Source organism: Lynx rufus, unplaced genomic scaffold (assembly GCF_022079265.1).
Source record: "Lynx rufus isolate CCGP_SWC_20201006 ecotype Redwood Valley unplaced genomic scaffold, mLynRuf1.p SCAF_5, whole genome shotgun sequence".
Classification (NCBI taxonomy): Eukaryota; Metazoa; Chordata; class Mammalia; order Carnivora; family Felidae; genus Lynx; species Lynx rufus.
The window spans coordinates 97,819,840-97,837,648 of NW_025814867.1; the positions used below are offsets into that span (position 1 = coordinate 97,819,840).

The window sequence follows — 17,809 nt, forward strand, 5'->3', positions numbered from 1 at the left end:
TTCTAACATCCATATTATGGAACAGAAATGGTCTAACATTTGTGTAATGTCACATTTTGTTACATATGATAGTCTTCACAGGGCATGATTGGATAAAACTGAACTCATGTAATAATGAGCAATAATAATGAGTAATAATAAGAATGAATAATAATAACAGACCTATGAAGTATAATAGTACGTGGTTCATTGCTAACTTAGTTTGTAACAAATAATTATTATTGTTGAGTGCATACCAAATAGTGGGAATGGAGGCGACTGAATGATGTGCTGGAGAAAAAGAAGCCAAACTGGGATTGAAATTTGTCATGTTTGAATGAAATGCTGAAATGCCAGTAGTAATTGATGGTCTCTGTGATCAGACTTTCTGGGTTTTTTTTTCTTCTTCTTACATTTTTCTGTATTTTCCTGCGTGTGTGTGTGTGTGTGTGTGTGTGTGTGTTTCCCAATGGGCATGTATAATTTTGTAGTCAGGAAAAGTTTATGTACAAATATGTTATGTATTATCCTCATTTGCAAATAATTCATTGAGTTAACTGTATAAAGTCTCCTAGGGAGAGTGAAAGCCATGAGCGAAATTTATTTAAAAAAATTTTTTTTTAATGTTTATTTATTTTTGAGAGAGAGAGACAGAGCATGAGCTGCGGCGACTTGGAGGGGGGTGGGCAGAGAACGAGAGAGCAATGGAGACACAGAGTCTGAAGCAGGCTCCAGGCTCTGAGCTGTCAGCATAGAGCCCGACGCAGGGCTCGAACCACGAACTGTGAGATCATGACCTGAGCTGAAGTTGGACACTTAAGTGACTAAGCCACCCAGGCGCCCCACCATGAGCTAAATTTAAAGGCAAAGTATTCCATTGCACATATAATTCATTGTCTCAGAACTTATTGAAGTTTTGATATCACTTTCTCAGTTTGAAACTTCCAAACTGGAGACGGCTTAATCAAGGAAATAGTAATAATATGAATAACATTATGTTCTGCACCCACTTTTTGACTCAACTTAGGACAAAAAGCTTTACTATGTTGAGAATACGATCTGCTATATGTTGTCGTCATCTATGGTGAAAGTGTTAGAAGGATCCTTTATCTCCTAGTCTGTTTCAAAGTTAGTTTCCCCGAGGAGAACTGTATGTATAACTACCATCCTGTTTAGTCCAAGTCATGGAGACTCAGGTTCATGTGGTGAGGGCATTACTAGGAGGCTTACCTGAATATTTATGTAACATGTAACAGAAAGCCAGCTAAATATTAATGGAATTAATTATTTTTGTTAGAAATACTATAGAAATATGTTACCTTAGGCCTCTGTTACTTACATAAATGTTTAGTACAACTTAGAAAAATGTGACGTCTTTCAGCACCTTTGTGCAAATTATAAAAATAGTTTGCTCCAGGGGCGCCTGGGTGGCGCAGTCGGTTAAGCGTCCGACTTCAGCCAGGTCACGATCTCACGGTCCGTGAGTTCGAGCCCCGCGTCGGGCTCTGGGCTGATGGCTCGGAGCCTGGAGCCTGTTTCCGATTCTGTGTCTCCCTCTCTCTCTGCCCCTCCCCCGTTCATGCTCTGTCTCCCTCTGTCCCAAAAATAAAATAAACGTTGAAAAAAAAAATAGTTTGCTCCAGCTGATGCAGCTTGGGCCAAGGAGGATAGCTTCTAGAGTGGAGCACACCCCTAGATTGGGTGCCCTTGTGCAGGACACAACCTGCACACTCAGTCACGACTACCCTATGTTCTATGCTTTATTAATGATTTGGAAATAGGTTCCATACTGTTGTTTTCTTGCGCAGAAAGCCAAGAATCACCTTCAGGTGACTTAACAAAAAAATGCTTATCTAAGCTTTAAGTTAGTCTGGGACCCTGATGATACAAATCTATTACTTCGCTTCAGACATCTGATTTGAATAGCATTGAGGTAGAAGGAAATGAAATAAAGTCACCACAAAAGCACAGATGAGTTTATCAAGTCTGGCTCCTAGAAGACCTAGGTTGCATTTTGAAATTGCATCTAAAATTTTGGGATATCTTATTGTAACTTTAGATGGCTTGATATACAAAGGGTAAATAAAAAGAGACATAGATGGACATCTCCTTGTTCTGAGAAGAAAGATGTTTTAAAAGACACGTAGATATATGTTATACATATACATGTAAATAATATATAAATGAATGTAAATAAAATATAAAGAAATATATGATATAAGTGAAATAATTGAAAACTAAAAACATAAGGTAAAAATGTAAGAATTAGAACTATATATTAAAAAAATCATCTTATATAGAGTCTTATATATATTTACAAATTGGGTTCTTAACCATATGTTTTGAAGAAATACATTGCCAATACTCAGACTAGAAAGAACTGTCTTCCTCTAATTCTCTTCATTATATAAAGGGATCACTGTATTATATCATAAATACCAATGATAGATACCCACTTTTGTAAGAAACAAAGAATATTTTATAGGAATACTTCTATCTCAGTGATGTGTAATTTGGTATTTTCAGTCTTATAAGATACAGACTAGGTAGATGACACTCCATTCTGATATAATTCAAAGGAAGATTTTAGAGTATCTCTACATGCTAAACCCTAATGGAAGAACTGCAATTTTTTATAGATATTATTTCTCTAAGTTATGCCTTTAATTGAGATAACGGTGAATTCTAGACTGTATGACTGGAAAACAGCTATTTTTGTTAATTAATAGCAGAAACAGTAATCAAGTTAGGGGTTGGGTTGAAATTCTATTGTAGAAATTGCAAAGCCCAAGAAAAACACACAGCCAAAAAAATGTCCACCCACTTTACCTGAGAAATTAGCTGGAGAAGTGCCATTTCGTAGGACCAAAAAAAAAAAAAAAAAACCCTCTTTAAACATTTATTTTCATTCTGCCATAACACACAGACAAATGGGAGGTGGAGGCTCCAGTTTCTTCTTTGCTACAGCCTGGATATTGTCTAATTCTCACTAGGTGAGGGAATTTCATCACATGCTCCATCACCAGACTTATTTGTGTCCTTAAGCAATTTATGTGATGTTTCCATGCTTTAACTTATGGATTTGATTCCTTTTTTTTTTCCAAATAGAAAGAGTAATATTTACTTGTTACAGGTTCCTGGGTTAAAGGTGAATTATTATGACATTTCAGTAAGATGAAGTTTGGTGAATACTTTGATTTCTTTGACACTTTATAAATGTGAAGGATTAATGTTGATCCATAAATGTCAATAAGATATTCAGAGTTAATGCATCATACACGCTGAATTTCTACTGCACAAAGTTTGCTGATTTTCCCATTCCTTTCAGTCTCCATTTAGAAAAAAAAAGTTTTGAAAATCCTAGAGGCAGATACTACGTGTTTATCTCATTTTATGTGATGAGTGATTTTGTAAATCTATTCATAATTTAAATGCGCTAGAAGAATCTATTCTCAAGAGAATTTTATTGTGGATCATTATGTAAAGGAAAAATCATTTTAAAGTGCATATTTCTCCCTATTTCAATATGGGAACTTTCTGATTTATAAGAGTGTTTAAGCTCCCAGAGAAGTATATTCCTTTGGTATGTTCCTGAGGAAATATGGATTGGCCATGCCAGGAAACTATGAGTGAATAAGTTGGAAAATACTAACTTGATTCACTTCAGTATTTGGGCCTCTTTATAGAGATCTTGGAGCTACTACTTTGTATGAGATTAAATCTAGATGCCATGTTCTCCATAATTGCTTGGAATGGGTTTATTCTAGCTCAGTCCAGCTCCAAATTTTCTAGCAATCCATTTTGAAACATGTAATTCTAGCTCCTCTCCTTGACTGATTTCCCTCAGGTCTATAAAGTCATGCAGAACTGGGTGGCTCAGTCGGTTAAGTGTCCGACTTCAGCTAAGGTCATGATCTCACAGTTCGTGAGTTCATGCCCCACGTCGGGTTCTGTGTTGACAGCTCAGAGCCTGAAGCCTGCTTCTGATTCTGTGTCTCTCTCTCTCTCTGCCCCTCCCCTGCTCATGCTCTGTCTCTCTCTGTCTCAAAAATAAATAAAAAACATTTTAAAAATTAAAAAAAAAATAAAATAAAATTTTAAAAAAGTCATGCAGAATTCCCATAAGGGAGGTATTGCCCCTTCACCCTCATCCTCCAATTACCTCCCAATCCTCATGATTGACAGACATTCTTAATCTCCAAAACTTTTAAACCTTTTAGAAATGTAGTGGAACAGGCAATTGAGGATTTGCTATATACGTGTAACCATCATGGAAACTTTCATTCAATGGCAGTTGGACCTCCCCACCCACCTATACACACCCTTGCAGGTGGGCCTCCAAATCTTGCATTACAAGGAAAAGAATTAGGCAATGGTTATCTGTTGAAGGAATATCATAATTTTTTATGCTCACTATATAAAAGGAGATCATAAATTATATCACCCAAACTGGATACTTCTGAGAGTAAAAGGGGCCATATTAAAAATTGTGGTGAGACAACAGGCATAAGTGAGATCTGGTATTTTAGCTGGGACTGCCTCCACTACTTACCCTTCCCCAAACTCCATTGACAACAATAGATCTTCCAGGACAGGCCAAGCCATGAAAATTCACATCGTCCTGACTTGATGGAGTAGAACATGAAAAACCACATGCCCCTAGGTGTCACAAACCAGAGAGGGTCCAAGGTATCCACATACCCAAGGCTGACCCTAGAGCCTTGTGCAAAGAGAAGAGGAATGCCAGTGAAAAGTAAGATTCAAGGAAAACATGTTAAACTGTCTGAGCTTTGAATGCATTTCCATCCCATACATATATTTATCAGCAAAGGAATATTAGCTTATTGCCTCCAAGACAAATTATTAGATGTGAATTACAAACTGTACTGACATAGGGGCAAGGTTTACCTAAAAAATGAAAATGAGAATTACAAAAACTGACCAGAGACATCAGCAGCTGCACAGCTTGAGGGAGACAGACCACACAGAATTAGATTGATAAGTCACTAAATAAACAAATAAGTAACAAGCCCCTGGAAGGAAAAATCAGAAGCTAGAGTTGCTATAATATATTGTATAAAATGTCAGTTTACAAGGAAAAAAGTATCAGATATGTAAGGAAATGAGTGTAACTAATACCCAGTTATGAAAGTAGTTAATAGAACTATCTCTAGGTTGGAGGGGGAAGAGCAGGTGTCAAATTTAGCAAAGACTTGAAAGCAGCTATTGTAAATATACTCAAATAACTAAAGAAAACCATGTTAAATAATTAAATAAAATATTAGTATAATTACTTTTTAAATAAAGAGTATCAATATAAAGATAGAATTTTTAAAATAATTTTAAATGTTTATTTATTTATTTTGAGGGAGAGAGAGCATGCCAGAGAAGGGAAGAGGGAGAGAGAGAATTGCAAGCAGGCTCCATGCTTATCACGGAGCCTGTTGCAGAGCCTGATCCCATGACCATAAGACCATGACCTGAACTGAAATCAAGAATTGGATGCTTAACTCAAAGAGCCACCCAGGCACTCCAGAAATTATTTTTAAAAGAAACAAAAATTCTGGAGTTTAAGAGCACAAAAATTGAAATGAAAAATATTCTGGAGGAACTCAGCAGCAGATTTGAGATAGCAGAAGAAAGAATCAGTGAACTTGAAGATAAATCAGTAGAAACTCTCTAATCTGAAAAACAGAAAGAAAAAAAAACAGAAAATAAACAGAGCTTCAGAGATCTGAGATACCTTCAGGAATACTAACATGTGTGTAATGGGAAAAGAGGAAAGAAGGAGAAAAAGAAAGAGCAGAAAAAAGATTTTTGAAGTAATAATGACCAAAAGTTTGCCAAATATGATGAATGACATTAATCTACACATATGAGAAGCTCAACAAACTCCAAGTATGATAAATGCAAAAGTATCCATACATAGACACATGCTAGTCAAACTTTTAAAGCCAAAGAAAAAGAGAAATTCTGGAAAGAAGCAAGAGAAAAAAGACTCATTTACTATAGGAAACAACACTCTAAAAATTGACTTCCCATCAGAAACAATTAAAGTCAAAAGACATGAGGGATGGGGCGCCTGGGTGGCGCAGTCGGTTAAGCGTCCGACTTCAGCCAGGTCACGATCTCGCGGTCCGTGAGTTCGAGCCCCGCGTCGGGCTCTGGGCTGATGGCTCAGAGCCTGGAGCCTGCTTCCGATTCTGTGTCTCCCTCTCTCTCTGCGCCTCCCCCGTTCATGCTCTGTCTCTCTCTGTCCCCAAAATAAATAAACGTTGAAAAAAAAAAATTTAAAAGACAGAGGGACAGCATATTCAAAGTGCTGAAAGAAAAAAGATTTTTAAAAAGTGACCATCAAGAATTTTATATTCAGCAAAACTGTTCTTCAAAAATGAAGATAAAAGAAAGATATTCCAAGATAAACAAAGACTGAGGCAATTTGTTGCTAGCAGACCGGCCTTATAAGAAATACTGAAGAAAATCCTTTAGGTTAAGGGAAATGACAAAAATGATTAAAACCCACCCAAAGAAATAAATTGCACTTATATAATGTTATTATGTAGATAAATGCAGACATGGCATAAATATATAACGGAATGCAAATCAAGAAGAAAATGATAAAGATTAGGCCAGAAATCAATGAAATGGAAAACAAGAAAATGATAGAGAAAAACCAATGAAAATAAAAGTTGATCCTTTGCAGAGAACAACAAAATTGACAGACATTTAACTAGAATGATGGAGGGAAAAGTAGAGAAGATAACAGATTACCAAAATCAGGAATAAAAGTGGGACATCACTACCAACCCTAAAAAAATTAAAAATTAAAAAGATTAAAAGGTAATACTATGAACAAATATATTCAAGAAACTAGACAACTTAGGTACAATCATCTAATTGCCAAAAATGCACAAAGTACTGAAACTGATTCAAGAAGAAATAGAAAATCTGAATAGATATATAATTGTAAAGAAAGAGACTTATTAAATCATCCCACAAAGAAAAATCTGGATGCATGTCTTCACTGCATCCTATCCAATATTTAAAGAGAAACAACACCAAACTTCTTCTGAAAATAGAGAAAGAAGGAACACTTTTTCAATTCACTCTATGACAATAATATTATCCTGATATCAAAGCCAGACAGATGCATTGTAAGAAATGAAACCATTATCCCTCATGAATTTAGACATCAAAATCCTCAACAAAATTTTCACAAACCAAATACAGCAATCTGTAAATGTATTATACACCCTGACCAAGTAGGATATTTCCTAAGAGTACAAGGCTGGTTAAACATTCAGTAATTAATTAATTAATTAATTAATGCAATATACCATATTAGTAGAATAAGGAGAGAACCCTATGACTATCACAATAGATACACAAAAAATATTTGAGAAAATCTACTGTCCATTCATGACTAAAACTTTCAACAAACCAGGACTGGAAGAGAACTTCTGTAACCTGGTAAAGGGCATCTATGCAAAATCTACAACTGACATCACATTTAACCCTCATAAACTCTGGTTTAATCCTAAGATTGGGAACAAGGCACGGTTGTCAGATCTTATCTCTTCTATTCAACATTTTACTGGGTTTTTTTTCCAGAAAGATAAAAATAAACAAACAAACAAACAAACAAATAGGAAAAGAGAGGAAAGAAAGCAAGGGAAGGAGTTTAAAAAAAAGGACAGAAAAGAAAGAAATCAAAGTTATCCAAATTAGACAGTAAAAAGTTAACACTTTTTACTTGCAGAAAACAAGCTATGTAGAAAAGCGAAAGGAATGCATTCACATACAAGTAAATTAGTTCAACAAGTTTGCAGGATACCAGAGCATTATACAAAAATTAATTGTATTTCAGTATACTAGCAGTGAACAGTAAAATTTAAAAACAATAGCATCAAAAAGAATAAAGGCATTTTTGTAAAAATTGACAAGCTGATCCTAATTTTCACTTTATATGAAAATGCAAAGGACCTAGAACAGTGTAAATAATTTTGGAAAGGAAAACAAAGGTAGATGACCTGTGCTTCCTGTTTTTAAAACTTACTATAAAAACTGTAGTAAGGAAGAGAGTGTATAGTACTGGCACATAAATCAATGGAATGAAATTGTAAGTTCAGAAAATTAACCTTTATATTTTTGGTCAATTGATTTTGATGAAGGTGCCAAAGCAAGTTGATGGGGGAAGGAATAAGGTTTTTTTTGTATTATTTTTGCTTTTAAATAAATAGTGTTAGGACAATTGGCGCTAAGACTATATGCAATAAAAATAAGTATCTGTGGTGCTAGACCTATATGAAAAAAATAAGCTTATGTCCTGATCTCATACCCACATAAAGATTAACTCAAAATGGATCATGAACCTAAATGTAAGAGCTAGAACTATAAAATTTCTATAAGAAAACAGGAAAAAAGTCTTCATGGCCTGAGTTAGACAGGGTTCTTAGATAAGGCAGCAAAGCATGATACAGAACATAAAACCTTGATAATTTGGATTTCAATAAAATTAAAACCTTTTATACTTCAAAATCTACCACTAAAGAAATGAAAAGAATGGGAGAAAATATTTGCAAGATTTGTTATTTGCAAATATATATCTGATAAAGGATTTTTGTCCTCATATAATATATAAAGAGTTCTTTAATTCAATAATAAAAAGACAACCAAATTAAAAATTTGTTTGGATAAATATTTCAGCAAAGAAGATATAAGAATATGAAAAGATACCTATTATCATCAATCCTTAGAAAAAAGGATATTAAAACCATTGGAGATGCTGCTTTACACTAACTAGAGTGGATACAATAAAAATAGACATGTAGTAACAAGTGTTAGTGAAGATGCTGAGAAATTGGAACCTGCTGGTAGGAATTTAAAATTTTTTTTAATGCTTATTTATTTTTGAGAGAGAGAAAAACAGAGCATAAGTGGAGGAGGGGCAGAGAGAGAGAGACAAAGAATCCGAAGCAGGCTCCAGGCTCTTAGCTGTCAGCACAGAACCCAACTCGGGGTTTGAACTCATGAACTGCGAGATCATGATCTGAGCTGAGGTCTGACACTTAACTGACTGAGCCACCCAGGCACCCCATTGCTGGTAGGAATTTAAATGGTACAGCCACTTTAGGAAATGGCTTAACCATTCTAAAAAGTTAAAATAAAGTTACCTTTATGACCCAGAAATTTCACTTCTAGATATCTACTCAGGAAAAATGAAAACATATGTCCACACACAGACTTGTATCTATGTCAACATTCGGAGCAGAATTATTCATAATAGTCAAAAACTAAAAACAATCCGCATGTTCGCCTACTGATGAATGGATGAACAAAATGTAGTATACCTGCACAATAGAATACTATTTGTTAATAAAAGAGAATGTGCTACTGCTACATACCACAACATAGAAGATTCTGAAAAACAGTATGATAAGCCACATGCATGACACCACATATTGTATGATTGCACTTATATGAAAGGTCAAGAAAAGGTAAAGGTATAAAGAAAGCTGATTAGTTATTGTCTGGTGTTGGGGTAAGAGTGGGTTGACTAAGGACATGAGGAATCTTTCTGGGATGACAAAAATGTTCTAAAACTGGACTATGGTGATAATCACTGTAAATTTATTTAAAATCCTTAAGCTGTACACTTAAAAGGATGAATGTTATGTTATGTAAATTACACCTCAATAGACTGTTAAAATCATGAAATTATGCTAATTAAAACTAAGGAAAGAGAAACCTGGCAGACACTCCCTTAACCAAATGACCAAGATTAACATCCCCAGTGATAAGTCATATGGATATCATGTACCCCCTGATAGGATGTTACAAGAAGAGCTCTTCATTCATTTGCATTCTTCTCTAAAACTATAACCCCAACCTAATCATGAGAAACATCAGACAAATCCAAATTGAGGATTATCCCACCACCACTCTTCAAAACTATCAAGGTCATAAAAAAAAAACAAGAAAAAACTGAGAAGTTTTCACAGATTAGAGAAGATTTAGGAGAAAAGGCAACCAAATGCAGTGTGGTATCCTGAATTAGACCCTTGGAACAGAATAAAGATATTAGTGGGAAAACAGGTAATATCTGAATAAAGTATGTAGTTAATAGTATTGTACCAATGTTAATTTCTTCCTTTGACAAATTTACCACGGTTATATAAGATGTTAATGTTAGGTAGTGAAGAAAATACAGGAATTCTCTGAAGTATCTTTGCAACTTTTCCATAAGCATGACACTGTTCCAAAATAAAAAGTTAAAATAAAAAATGAGGGATTTATCAGTTCAAAGAGAGTTATGACTTAAATGTAATGTGGATCTTATTTAGATCCTAATTCAAACTAACCAGTCATAAAAATGAACAAAGAACAAAAAGCATTTAAAATTCAATCATTTGACCTAAGATATTTAATAAATTAAAGAATCTCTATTATTTTTGACACGGTATGATGATATTTGTTATGATTTTCAGAAGTCATTATTTTTTAGTACTACATACTAACATATTTGTGGATAAAATGATATGATATCTGGAATTGTCATTAAAATGAGCTGATAGAAGAAAAAGTGGATGAGTATAGATAAAAAAAAGATGGACCATGGGTGATGAGTAAGTACATGGTAGCTCATTTTACTAAGCTCCCTACTCTTGCATGTGCTTGAGATTTTCCATAATAAAAAATTTTTAAGTGAAAAGAAAAAAAAGACTAAGAGAAATATTTAAAATATTATAATTTCCCTCTACACTGACCACAGACAGGATTTGTTTCTTAAAAATCATCTGAGCAGTGTCAGAATGGATAAATCATAGGTGAATAAACTCTCAAAAATGATCTGAGCAAGATACAATCGATGCTGAATCGTTGAGAGAACATTAAGAGCAATGCCTGAATTAGCATAGACCTCCTAAACTGGAGTGCTTTGTTGTTCTTTTCTTGAAGTTTTGTGACCTGGTGATGCCTAAAACTTGTATGCATGTGAAGATTTTTAAAAAGTAGAGTGTGGTCAGAAGCAGCCCTTTGTTACTAGTCAGTGTTAAGATCTATAGCTCCTCACCCCCCTTCAGTTTTCTTTATTGTCTAGGGCTTTGTTTTTTGGACTCGTGAGTTACAGGATAGGTTACTGTAATATAATGCATTTGCTACTTCTCTGGAAAGCCATTCAGAATCTCTAACTAGTGCAGAATGCACAACTCTTTTGCTAAAGGGTCTCTGCCAAGAGAAGCATTCTTCCGGGCTTTGTAATTTGCATTGATTACTGACTGAGCTGTTTCCCAGTGCATCACTGGGTGTTGACTGTAATCTATAAAGCCTTACATAGTTTTGTCCTGATTAAAGAAGTCTAACACTGGTGGTCAATTTTAATAATGACCGAGGTCGATCTCGGTGACTTAAAAAAAAATTAGCAGATTTTAGAACCTGAAATGTCAAGAACAAAATATTCTTATTGTTGACACATACTCTGGAAATCTACTATTTTAAAGGTGGGTACCGTGTACAGTACTGAACTTGAAAAAAAACAGGAAGTTGAAAAGTGGACAGTAGTGCCAAAAGTGTTCCAGCCCTGACTCTGTGCTCCTTAATCTAATCCAACATGCCTTCAGAATATTTCACTTCCTTGATGACCATTTTTCCAGTTTCTATCCAATACTTAACCCCACTACATAGTGACAGAGTTAATGATTATCTCATGAGGCAGATATGAATAGGAACAGTATTCATATCAAAGACAACTGGTCCCACTTCCAGGTCCATCTTTGGGCCAAGATATGTAGTCGCCAACAGTGAGTTGGCGACTGTATTTTTTGAGTCCTGGCGCAAAGTAAGATCCATCTGTTTTGCCCAGCCGTTTGCCTGAGTGCCACAAAATGGTCCTGTTATTAGTCTTATTTGTGGTCCTATTTGAGGTTAGGGGATAATATAAATAAACTTTAGTCCTCCTTGTGATGAATGTAGCATGGGAATTAAAAGTGGTGGTGTTGGTAGTGGTAAGTGATGTTGCGTCTCTATTTTCTCAATTGCTCTGTTTTCTTTGGATTGAGAAACAGACATTTAAGAATGAGTTTGTCATCTGGAAGGATAGTTGTGACCAAGTTTCCCTCAACAGGATACAAGATGTTATTTTTGAGCTTCATTACCCTCACCAAGGGGAAAAAAAAGAGAGGGAAAAAAATAAGGAAGAAAGTGAAAGTAAGGAAGAAACATGCAGAAACAGAAATGAAGAGAAAGGTCAAAGAGGAGGAATACATGAGGAAGGAGGAGAATGTAACATAGCAGACAGTCTGTTCATAGAAATTACTTTCTTATTTTGAACTGATAGTTCAGTTGACTCAACATCTGGTGAATTGAGGAAAAGGAAATCTGACTGATTAAATTGAACTGCTAGTTGTCAGTTAAATAGTTTATACATAAATATGCAGCCTAGTTTTCATCACATTTTCTTGCATGAACTAGATAGTGAATCAGTTTTTCACTAACCTTGTTTGAGTGGTGAGTAGAACAATACCAATCGGTAGTTCAGATTTATATAGAGGTGGGCAGTTTCTATATTTCTGAATCATTTATCGAGGATTATTGTTATTCCATATAATTCTGAGCATGAGTTATTTTTGTCAGTTTCTTTTATGAATGTTTTGTTGCCTTATAAGGAAATATGTGCACTCCCCTCCTCTCATTCAGTTGTCCCTGGTGACGCCTCCATAATTTCTGTCTTTACACTGGTGCGTTTTTAGTCTAATTCAGGCATGTGAGAAGCAGGGGAAAAGTTTAGTTAGTCAATGTCAGTGATTTTTTTTCTGATCCATTCATGGATGGATTTTGTGAATCTCAACCAGTTTGCATTTAAAATCTATATATATATCAAGTAGACACAATACCTAAAATATTCCTCCATATACTTCAAGGGAAAAAGAAAATAGAATTCATAAGTTGGAACTAGATGCAATTTCTAATAATAGAGGCAATTTCAGGGGTGATTTATGATCATGCTCTCATATGTGGAGATACTAAAATATTACCTTGCACTAATGTGAAAGTGGACATAAACATACCACATTTAGTGCTACAAATATATAAAAAATGTACTGCCATGGTGTGAAGTAAACGAAAGATAATTGTATTATCTTCATTTCACACTAAAAAAGCTATATTTTTCTAAATCCTGTAGTGTCAGTTATCTAAAGCTAAAAATAGGGATGACTTAATCTAGTCTGTTTCTTTTTTTTTTTTTTAACTGTTATCTTATTTAGAGATGGTGTCGAATGAAGAAAGAAAGGATTGAAAAAATACTGTGACATTCTAAGCCCAAATATTTATGACGTAGTTGGAGATTTTAATGCCTGGACTCTCAATCTGAAGATTGGAAATACATATTAAGAAATGTGGTTCAGTTACTTAAACCAGGAAGTTCTGGTTCAAATCCTGAGGGTCTTCCCGTGCTGCTTCACAGAGCAGTAGCTGCATGTGATGAGATATACGTATAGATGATGTGGTATACGGCATGCCAAACCCACAATACACTGCAGTGGGCATTTTGTATTGCTAAATATGTCCATTTACCTCTACTTTACCATCTGCCCCACCACCAATTCAGTCCCTTGAAAGTAGTAGATCTAACATTTTTTTCCAATTCTATGTCAAGTCCTAATTTCCCTTCAACATGTGTATTCAGATAATAGATTTTCTTCTTTATTCTCTAAAATTAACATTTTATGTAATCTTTAGGGTGTGAAATTGTTGTTTAGGAGTTTTTAAAAAAAATCAGATAAAATTTAGCTAAAATTCAGAGGTACTGAGCTTCTAGTCGTATCATTATGAAGTCCTAAACAGGGAGGCGTATTTTGTTTTTCAGAATTGCTTTTTTTTTTCTTTTTTACTCTTTAGATCCTTTTCTTTTCATTAAAAAACTAGTCTGGGAAGAGGGTTTTTTTTTTTTTTTTCCTTAACAGAAAAAAAAAAAAAGCCACGCTTGACTGATAATGCATTGCTTTGGATGGTGAAACATTATGAAAGTTTAATTTTTAATTAAATCTGAAATACCAATTATAACTGAAAGAGATTTTAACCTGTTTCTTTTCAGACTGCCTGAAGTTACATTTAGAGACTAAAATCACTGCACCTTAAAAACAAAAGATTGAGCTGCACTGCATTCCTGTAAGTGAAAGCTTCCTGTACCTTCTTTCTCTGTGATTTTGTGACCAACCCAAGAAAAGACAAAAACATTGGTAACATAGTAACCAAGCATGAGTAAAAATTTGAATATCCCTGAAGAAATATATGTTTAAATGATTTCCTTCTATAAAAAAAGAAAATTTGCTGGGCACAATATTCAATATGTCTTTTTTATTCAACCCAAATTGTGAATCCTCTTTTTTTTTTTTTTTTGCCTGGTTTGAATTGCATTAGGGAGGGTGTCACCCACTGTGAATCCGCACAGTGACATACACCCTGACAGGAAGGATTCTCACATTTTTGTTTAAGTCTCATGGAAGGTAATAGATTTCTTATGGAATCAAAATAGATTCCTTTTTCCTTTGTGATGTCATTAGAAATTTTTAGCCTTTGTGTCAATGGAAATGGATAGAAAAAAAGTTCATGATGACATCACAAGATTCTGTTGCCTTGAGGACTTTGGGCAAAACTAAGTAAAATGCATAATTCCCTTGTGTGCGTGTGTTCCCCATTCTGCTATGAAGCAGTCAAAATAGCACATCTTATGTCTTCCCGTGAGCTACAAGGCTGTCTCTCAGAGCCCCATTGTTCCATAAATGCATGTCAGAGTCTACCACAGTCTGGTCTACCCTTATTTAGCTGCTGTTTTGTCAATGTACTTGGAAGAACAATTAACACTTGGGATTTCAATGTCTGAATAACAGGCAGTGAATAGAACCCGAGCATATAAAAGATTCAGACGCCCAGGGTAAGAAAACAGAAGCTTATAGTTGGTGGGGGATAAAAGAAAAGCATTTTAATGCTGCACTCAAAGGTTGTGAAATACGAGGAGAAAAGTCAATCTTTTTTTTTTTTAATTTTAGATGAAAATGTACGTTTTGGTAATGAAATCCAGAAGGTTATGATGTCTTCCTAAGTTTTGCAATTTAATGTATTGCAAGGTCTTTCTTAGAGTCTCAAAACACTTCAATAACATTCATCTCCTTGAGTCATTGTTGGAATCCCGGATGCAGGGTACACTGCATTGTGGTTTTCAGAGTGCCACCATGTCTGTCCAACAGAGTGCACTAAAGGTGATTTGGTTTCTTCCATTTTCACTTTGGTTCATTGCACCCTTTCACTATTGGCTATAGTTCTTGTGTGTTGACTATAGATAGTCCGGAAGTTGTTGAAATATCTCTACCTATGGTCTGAATTTCTGCTACGTCCATTTTTTTTTGGTGGGAGGAGAGAGATGATGCATGAACAGAGCAAGATCATCTCACAGTCAGAGTATCTGATGAATGGAAAGGGAGCCTGGACAGACAGCTTATGCATGCTGCCCACTGAGCACAGTGCTTGGCTAGTATGAGTGATAAATGATGCTTATCATGTTTTTGTCATAACTACAACAGTTCAAACTCGTAGACAGGAAGGTCTCCAAAAGTAGGGTCTGTTTCTTATTCATTTTTGTAATCTCCAGTGCTTGGCATAATAATAGTAATCAAGAAATAGCTACTGTTATTAATACAATTACAAAATTTATTAATAGTCAGAACTTCAGGATTAATTCTTTCAGAGGGCATTTATTGTGGAGAGGGGTTGAAGAAAGTTTTTGACAGGAAGGCAATTTTAAAGGAATTTGTCAAAGGCAAACGAGCTGTTCCTCATATCGCATCAGGTATCAGTCTCTCAGTCTTTCTCCTCATTGATTTTACACTTCTCTCTCATCACCAGGATGAGGAGGGCATTCATACTATATCCTTTTTCTGTGAAATGGTTTCCAGAAGTTTTCCATTTAGGTTGTGTCTCACATTCCATACACTGGAGTTGTCTCCAAAGATAAATCTACCTGACTCCAGGATGGACTCTTCACCCGTTGGTCTAAGTTGTGATTAGAAACTTCAACTCTCAGTGCATAAAAAGCCAGGACCAGTTTCTCAGCACTAATAAGACCACAACATTCTTTAGAACTCAGAACCTGTTGACCCCTTTTAAATTTAGCTTCCTGAGTTTGTTTGTTTGTTTTGGTGTTTTCTTTGCATACAGTTCTTTGCCCTCCCCCACCGATTTTAATTTATTTCCAAAAGGGGTCCCTTCATTTTTATTAAATCAGCTGCTGGTGATGCAAATTAAGGCTTTCATAAAACGTGGCCTCTGAGGCAAAACTAAAATGATAAAATTTAGGCTTAGTGAATTGTACTGTTATCATGTTGAATAACGTTTAAGGACATCAAAGAACTTTGTAAACACATTTAACGTTTTTTTAAGATTAATAATTGAGGTGAAAGGAATTTTAAGGTAGAGCTTCATCAAACATTATAGGTAGAAAGTCTGTAAGTAGAAGTCCAATAATCTCATTTTGAAATAAATAAATTGAGGCCCAGGGTAGGACATGTAAATTACCCAAACCATAATGACCAGCAGTGCAGATCACCCTTTAGACATCTAGGCCTGAGAGTCAACCCAAATTTAGACACTGGGGTTTTGATCTTTCCTCTGTACTCAGGGCCTGAACAGTGTTTCTAAGGAACAAATTGCCTTAGGCTCATTTTATGAGACCCATTGAACTGTTAGTCCCCTCCACTGACTAGCCCAAAGTTAATATATAAGGGTATTCTGAAAACATTCATTGTTAACAAAAGTTCTTTTTTTTTCATTTTTTTATACATTTTGATATCAGGCCTCCGGTTGTATAATGAGTCACATGGAAGCAAATTTATTTGGTTGACTTAATATTCTTTATGATGATTTACTAAGTGGACAGAAGACCATTGGAAACTTCAGTAGTTTAATTGTGCTTATAGGCATGATAAAACCAGTAATCTGAACAGAGCCATTGTGACATGGAATTCAGACTTCCCAAGTGAGTGCATCACACATGGTGTCAGAATGTCACTGTTGCCAGGGGTCATTTCTGTCAGAGAAAAGTTTTTCAGGGTCTGAAAAAAAATGAAATAAACTTTAATAATTTAAAATGAATTACTTGCCTTAGTAATTTATTTCAGGTTGCCTTTATTGGATTCTGTCATTTAGCAATCCAAAGAGACCAGTGTAGGAACTTTTCTATTATTTTACCCACAGCTAAGTCCTGGATATATCTTACTTTCTTCCTCAGATTTTTTTTATACCTTCCAAACCTTTCCATCCCCACTGTGAAGAAGCTCAAGTTTCTATATACAAATATCGGTGGCTTATGTCTTTGTGCCCCAAATGAGGAGATGGTGTTCTGCCTTAAAAAATTCAGTGGAAGCTTTGGCATAGAGAGAAGGAAGAATTGAAGCATTCATGAGGATGCCAGGGAAGGGCCTTGGATATAAGTGTCCAACAAAGTTCTCTCCTCAGACCGCTTCTCTCTTTTCTCTATAATAATAAATTAAAATTTATTCTGTGCCCCTTATGAACAAATCATCTTACTGAGGTAAATAACATATAGTTCCTATCATCAAAGAGTTCATAATCTGTTTGGACAATAGATATGTCTTTCTTAAAGACAGAATGTTATGTGGGTGCAGTGGAGTAAGTAAATAGTTATCATTTCTTCTGGACTATCAAGAAATTACAGGATATTAAGTAGCCCAAGTAGAGGAAGTAACAAAAATACAAGTTGAGGGAACAGTGAATAGTAATGGTGAGATCTGAGTATAGGATACTGGTTGGAACCAGT

General features: G+C 35.1%; 1 protein-coding gene across 1 annotated transcript in view; it reads left to right on the plus strand.

Annotated features, from left to right (window-relative positions):
* ZBTB20 (zinc finger and BTB domain containing 20) overlaps nucleotides 1–17,809 on the plus strand; it is a 763,926-nt gene that overhangs the window by 287,980 nt on the left and 458,137 nt on the right. The window contains exon 8 of the mRNA XM_047100214.1: nucleotides 14,072–14,145. The gene's annotated coding sequence lies outside the window, so the exon portion shown is untranslated. The remainder of the gene's footprint in view (nucleotides 1–14,071; nucleotides 14,146–17,809) is intronic.